The 5,543-nt window shown below is 42.1% G+C and overlaps 1 protein-coding gene across 1 annotated transcript in view; it reads left to right on the top strand.

Annotated features, from left to right (window-relative positions):
- Positions 1 to 3,397: 3,397 nt before the first annotated feature.
- LOC109905491 (sodium-dependent neutral amino acid transporter SLC6A17) overlaps positions 3,398 to 5,543 on the top strand; it is a 20,410-nt gene continuing 18,264 nt past the window's right edge. The window contains exon 1 of the mRNA XM_020502922.2: positions 3,398 to 3,531. The gene's annotated coding sequence lies outside the window, so the exon portion shown is untranslated. The remainder of the gene's footprint in view (positions 3,532 to 5,543) is intronic.

The following is a 5,543-nucleotide window of genomic DNA, read 5'->3' as shown; positions in this document are numbered from 1 at the left end:
AAATGTGAAGCTCTGTTACACAAACTTAAATGTGATCAATCATTAATTCTCATGCCTGAATGAAACCAAATTTTGGGGTGTTACAGGAACTTCACAGCTTGAACTTTGGTGACCGGTTTGGACCATGGGGAGGTGACTGTAGACCAGATTCTCAATGAAGGATGAGTGTCCTACAAAACCGTGACAAATCTACCGCAGTGTACAATGGGATGCAATAACTTGGCTCTGTCATCTGAACAATGTTTGGCTGCCCTTTTTTATGTCTCTGGGGTTGCTTTTGGGAACCGGCCTTCCCTACAGCAGGGGGTGTCAGCTGCATGTGAGAAATAAGAAAGGAGCATTCGTAGGAGAAGGTATATCCACTTTGATTGGCGAGTCACAAGAGTGCGTTGGTGGCAAGCATACCTCCCATCCACCATCCACACTCATGCAACCTGCCTAGGGGAAGGGGAGGAGAAAGAAGAGGCAGGCATGGTTGGAAAAAGGGAGGAGATGAAGTGGAGGAAGCATGGAGAGGAGGGGGCATCCAAATGTTATCACTTTGCAAACTGCTTTACCCATGCAGAGCAACTTTATACAGATGAAGGCTCTCAACGTAAATGTACACAGTTGGTTGCGTTCTGAGAACAACGTAGGATAAAAATAATAAGTTATTATTCTATTCTATCATATTCTATTATCATTTTGTGGTCTCATGGGAAACCTGTAACTTGAAAGGGAGATTATGCTATGTGGCATTTAATAACAACCAAAGAGAAGAGGAAAACCAACATTATTTGCCACAGGTTCAGGCTCAGGAGCAAGGGTGTTGGTTTTATAATGCATCTTCCACCAGCAGCAGCATACCACCCAGCATCTCACTGATGGCGTACTTCTGGATGTGGTGTTGGAGGGCCAGTAGGGGGCACTATTCCCTCTGGTCTAAGATCCCAGGGCATTAAAAGGGACATTGCCCTGCGCAGGGTGGTTAAACGGGTGTCCTGACTCTCTGTAATCATTAAAAATCCCATGGCACTAATTGTGATCTGGCCCCATTCCATCATGGCCACCTAATCATCCCCCTCATTGCTAATTGACATATATCATACCTTCTTCACCTGTTAGCTGGTGAGTGTTAGGGCACAAAATTGGTTGTGATTTTCCTGTGTTATTATGATATTTCCAAACTACGAGGACAAAATAACACTGAAATTGTGAAAATGATGACAATGCCCTTTTTTGTGTAATAGCTGTTTGGAAAAGAAATCCTGAAATTTCAGCCTGTTCATGTGGGATAGAGCTTTTGGCCCAGATCATGACATCACAATCTAATCTAAATATATTAACAGTTGTATCAACACACCCATATGTTCAGACAGCATTTCAATGGCAAAAGGAGGTTCAGGGAAATAAATTATTAAAAAGTATATTTGGAGTTATTTTCATGAAATAAACAAACACAGTGATTTATTAGACATATGGTGATGATTTATTAAAACGACTGCATGGGGGTTTTAAGAGGAATGAGTTACAGAAGAGAGACAGCTAAACCCAAATACCTATACTTGGATCCTAAATAGTAGGCCGTTTGAGTATGCGAAAACATGTAGTTTTATCAAATGTGAAATATTGAAAATCTAGTATACTTTAAATGCCCAGATGTCATACTCATTTTCGCATTTACTCTAATAGAATTCGCTGAACCTTATTGAAGAAGATAATCGTATTTTCACACCCACGTGTGTTCGACAACAGAAGATAATCAGAATAGAGGACACACTCGACAAAAATGTCATGTAAGGGAACGGCAGGGAACAAGCACGATTCCGCATTCAATGACAGCTCAGTATGGATGAGTAGTATGTTGATATCAGTTGCTTAATGCATACGTTTGTACTTAACAGTACATTCTAAATAGTATGAAATACGATTAGTACACAGTAGTTTAAGTAAGTAGTAGGAAAGCCATATTTCGGCCACAGCCGCTGTCTGTGGTATGATCTTGAGGTTGTTGAGGTAAATGATGTCAGAAGCCATCTCTGGGAAAGTGTGTCATGGCAGGCCAGATATTGAAATAAAATGTACACTGGATACCTACTACCAGATTGTTACTGAAGTCCAAATCCCATGCCACCAGACTGCATGTGCTTCTAGGCAGGGGCGCAACTTTGGTTTTAGTGGGTGGGATATAATTATTTTTTATTTATCCAGTCAGATAAACACTCCAAACAGCCTACCTGACCGCTCAGAGGCATCTGCATGGTCCTAAAGCACACCAAGCCTCATTCCAATGATAACAATGGGGGGGACAAAAAATGCAATTTCAGAATGCCAGTGAGTGTTGCGCCTCTAGGTATCCAGCACAGGCATAGGGTGTATTGTAGGCTACTTTCTACAAAGGTTGTGTTTCTCTGCATAAAATGAGTGGATCTATAGGTCACTTGTACAAACATGAAATCAATTTAACTTAGATAGAAAGTAAGATATTGTTAGAATACCCAGTAGTAGATGAAACAACCGTGGTAAAGAGGCATTGCTGATGAAAATAATAAAGATCATTTTATATGCAGTCATGTGGCAAGGGAAGGACAAAATAATCTATTGGGTCAGAATGAAAAATGGCCCAATGACACTATCTACCTCCTCTACCCCGTGGTTTTAAAGAATAGTCTGCTGGAAGGCGCATGATTTATGGTCACCTGTGCATCAGTTGGCTGGAGCCACAGAGAAGTGTCGCCTGTGTCTCGATGTCTCAATAAACATTGACCACCACTCTTCCAATAAATGGACCATGTGATGTCTGGGATTTTTTCCATAGTGTCAAAAAGGGATTAACAAATAACAACATAGTCCTATGTGATTAAGGGGTTGCCTATTATTGGTGGTTCGTAGAATATACTAATATCAAAATGTATTATAGCCTAGAATACATACATTTTAAACTGGTCATAATTATTTTGCCTACAATGAACACATGTATCTCGTTATCAATTATCTGTGTTTTATTGCATATGTCTCCATAGGTGCTGACAATGCTATTTTTATGAATTGAATTGCCATGAATTTTATCAATCGGAAAAGCATGGTAGTAAGTGACGCAGACATATGCGTCAGACTAATACCAACATATTTCTTGACCATTCTATTTCCAAAGATTTTAGGGGGACTCGGTTTAATACATTCACCTTTACTCCAGATAAATAAATACAAAATACACCTTGGACCACAAGGTCTAAATTAAGCACAGGCTTCCTATGTTAAACGCCACGGTTATTAGATTACGATTATTAGCATGGTGATAATTTGGCAATGTGATCATGTACACTCTTGCGTCACTATGCACTCGCCTGCTCGCCACCCTGCTTGCATGTCAATTGTTAGCCAAAACTGCACGTGATTCGTTCCCTCTCATCCTCTCGCGCTCATACACTGGGTACCACCAGACTAGGTCGAAATTGTCACGGAGCAGATGTATTTGCCCCATGCTGGTGTGTTCGAATTGTTTTTACATTGTAAAAACTGGATATAGGTTATTTCTTCGAAATATTTAAGGTGAGTAATGCGTTATTGACTTGACATGTTTATACAATCGCCAGGTCCCTGGCGACATCCATCTGTCCAGATGTACCCATCATTAGTCACTAGGCTCGTACGTGTCTCACCTTGTCCATTTGTTTTAATTATTGTTGACATTTGTTTTTAATTTGTTTTAGCTGTATATCCGAGCTGTTCAATAGGGACTGCTTTGCGATACTAAACTATTGGAGAAACAAAGAAGGGACAATTGTTGGAGTGATTTTGCCCCTGTATTGTAATGATAGCAAGGAGTGATTTTGCCCCTGTATTGTAATGATAGCAAGGAGTGATTTTTAGTGACACTTGAGAAAACTATTGCTAAGGAACTTACAGGGGTGAACTTGTGTGATCTCATCGTGTTTATTATGTTGGGTGAGAGTTGTCCTGGATGATGACATTAAATAGTCATGCTGTCATGAATCACTGGGTTCTGTGACCTTGAGTGCTATTTTTTACAATCGTCTGGCCAATAATTGTAAGATAATTGCTTACTCAATGGAATAATAGTATATTTGCATAATTTGTTTTAGTTTAAAATGCCAAGCAGACAGAATGACTGATGTTCAGTCCCGGTCTATTGTCGTAGATGTGAGGGATGACAGGTGTTAGAGCGCTGATCAGATTGATCACCTTTTAGAGCGCTTTCCTATCTGTACTTGGCTGTCGCTTGAGCTTTGTTTTACGACCACAACCTTCAAGTCTCCAGGGCAGTATTTCAGATTGTAGAGTTAGTTGTAGGTGTTTGAACTTGTTTAATTATGTAAAAGGGACCTTTTTGGGGAATTAAAACATCCATGCCTTGGAAGAAAATGTAGTGGTATTTTTATTGTTTATAATCAAATGGCCTTCATAGGCTACATTGATCCCCATCTGCTAACAAGCATTCTAAAAGACACACACACACACACACACACACACACACACACACACACACACACACACACACACACACACACACACACACACACACACACACACACACACATCCACACATAGATATCTCTACAATACATAAACTTTTTTTCCCTCTCTCTCTCTCTCTCTCTCTCTCTCTCTCTCTCTCCTCTCTCTCTCTCTCTCTCTCTCTCTCTCTCTCTCTCTCTCTCTCTCTCTCTCTCTCTCTCTCTCTCTCTTCTCTCTCTCTCTCTCTCTCTCTCTCTCTCTCTCTCTCTCTCTCTCTCTCTCTCTCGCTCTCTCTCTCTCTCTCTCTCTCTCTCTCTCTCTCTCTCTCTCTCTCTCTCTCTCTCTCTCTCTCTCTCTCTCTCTCGCTCTCTCTCTCTCTCTCTCTCTCTCTCTCTCTCTCTCTCTCTCTCTCTCTCTCTCTCTCTCTCTCTCTCTCTCTCTCTCTCTCTCTCTCTCTCTCTCTCTCTCTCTCTCTCTCTCTCTCTCTCTCTCTCTCTCTCTCTCTCTCTCTCTCTCTCTCTCTCTCTCCATCCTCTCTCTCTCTCTCTCTCTCTCTCTCTCTCTCTCTCTCTCTCTCCTCTCTCTCTCTCTCTTCTCTCTCTCTCTCTCTCTCTCTCTCTCCTCCTCTCTCTCTTCTCTCTCTTCTCGCTCTCTCTCTCCTCTTTCCCCTTCTCTCTCGTCTCTCTCTCTCTACCTCTCTCTCTGCTCTCTCTCTCTCCTCTCTCTCTCTCTCTCTCTGCATCTCCTCTCTCTCTCTCTCTCTCTCTGTGCTCCTCTCTCTCTCTCTCTCTCGTGTCTCTCTCCTCTGCTCTCTCGCTCTCTCTCCTCTCTCTTCTCTCTCTCTCTCTGCTCTCCTCTCCCCTCTCTTCTCTCTCTCGTGCTCCTCCTCTCTCTCTCTCTCTCTCTCTCTCTCTCTCTCTCTCTCTACTTCGCTCTCTCTCTCTCCTCTCTCTCCTCTCTCTCTCTCTCTCATCTCTCCTCTCTCTCTTCTCTCTCTCTCCCTCTCTCTCTCTCCCTCTCGCTCTCCTCTCTCTCTCTCTCTCTCTCTCTCTCTCTCTCTCTCTCTCTCTCTCTCTCTCTCTCTC

This window comes from Oncorhynchus kisutch, linkage group LG1 (assembly GCF_002021735.2).
Source record: "Oncorhynchus kisutch isolate 150728-3 linkage group LG1, Okis_V2, whole genome shotgun sequence".
NCBI lineage: Eukaryota > Metazoa > Chordata > Actinopteri > Salmoniformes > Salmonidae > Oncorhynchus > Oncorhynchus kisutch.
Note: the sequence above shows the minus strand (reverse complement) of the source record. Positions and strands in the feature narration are given on the sequence as shown.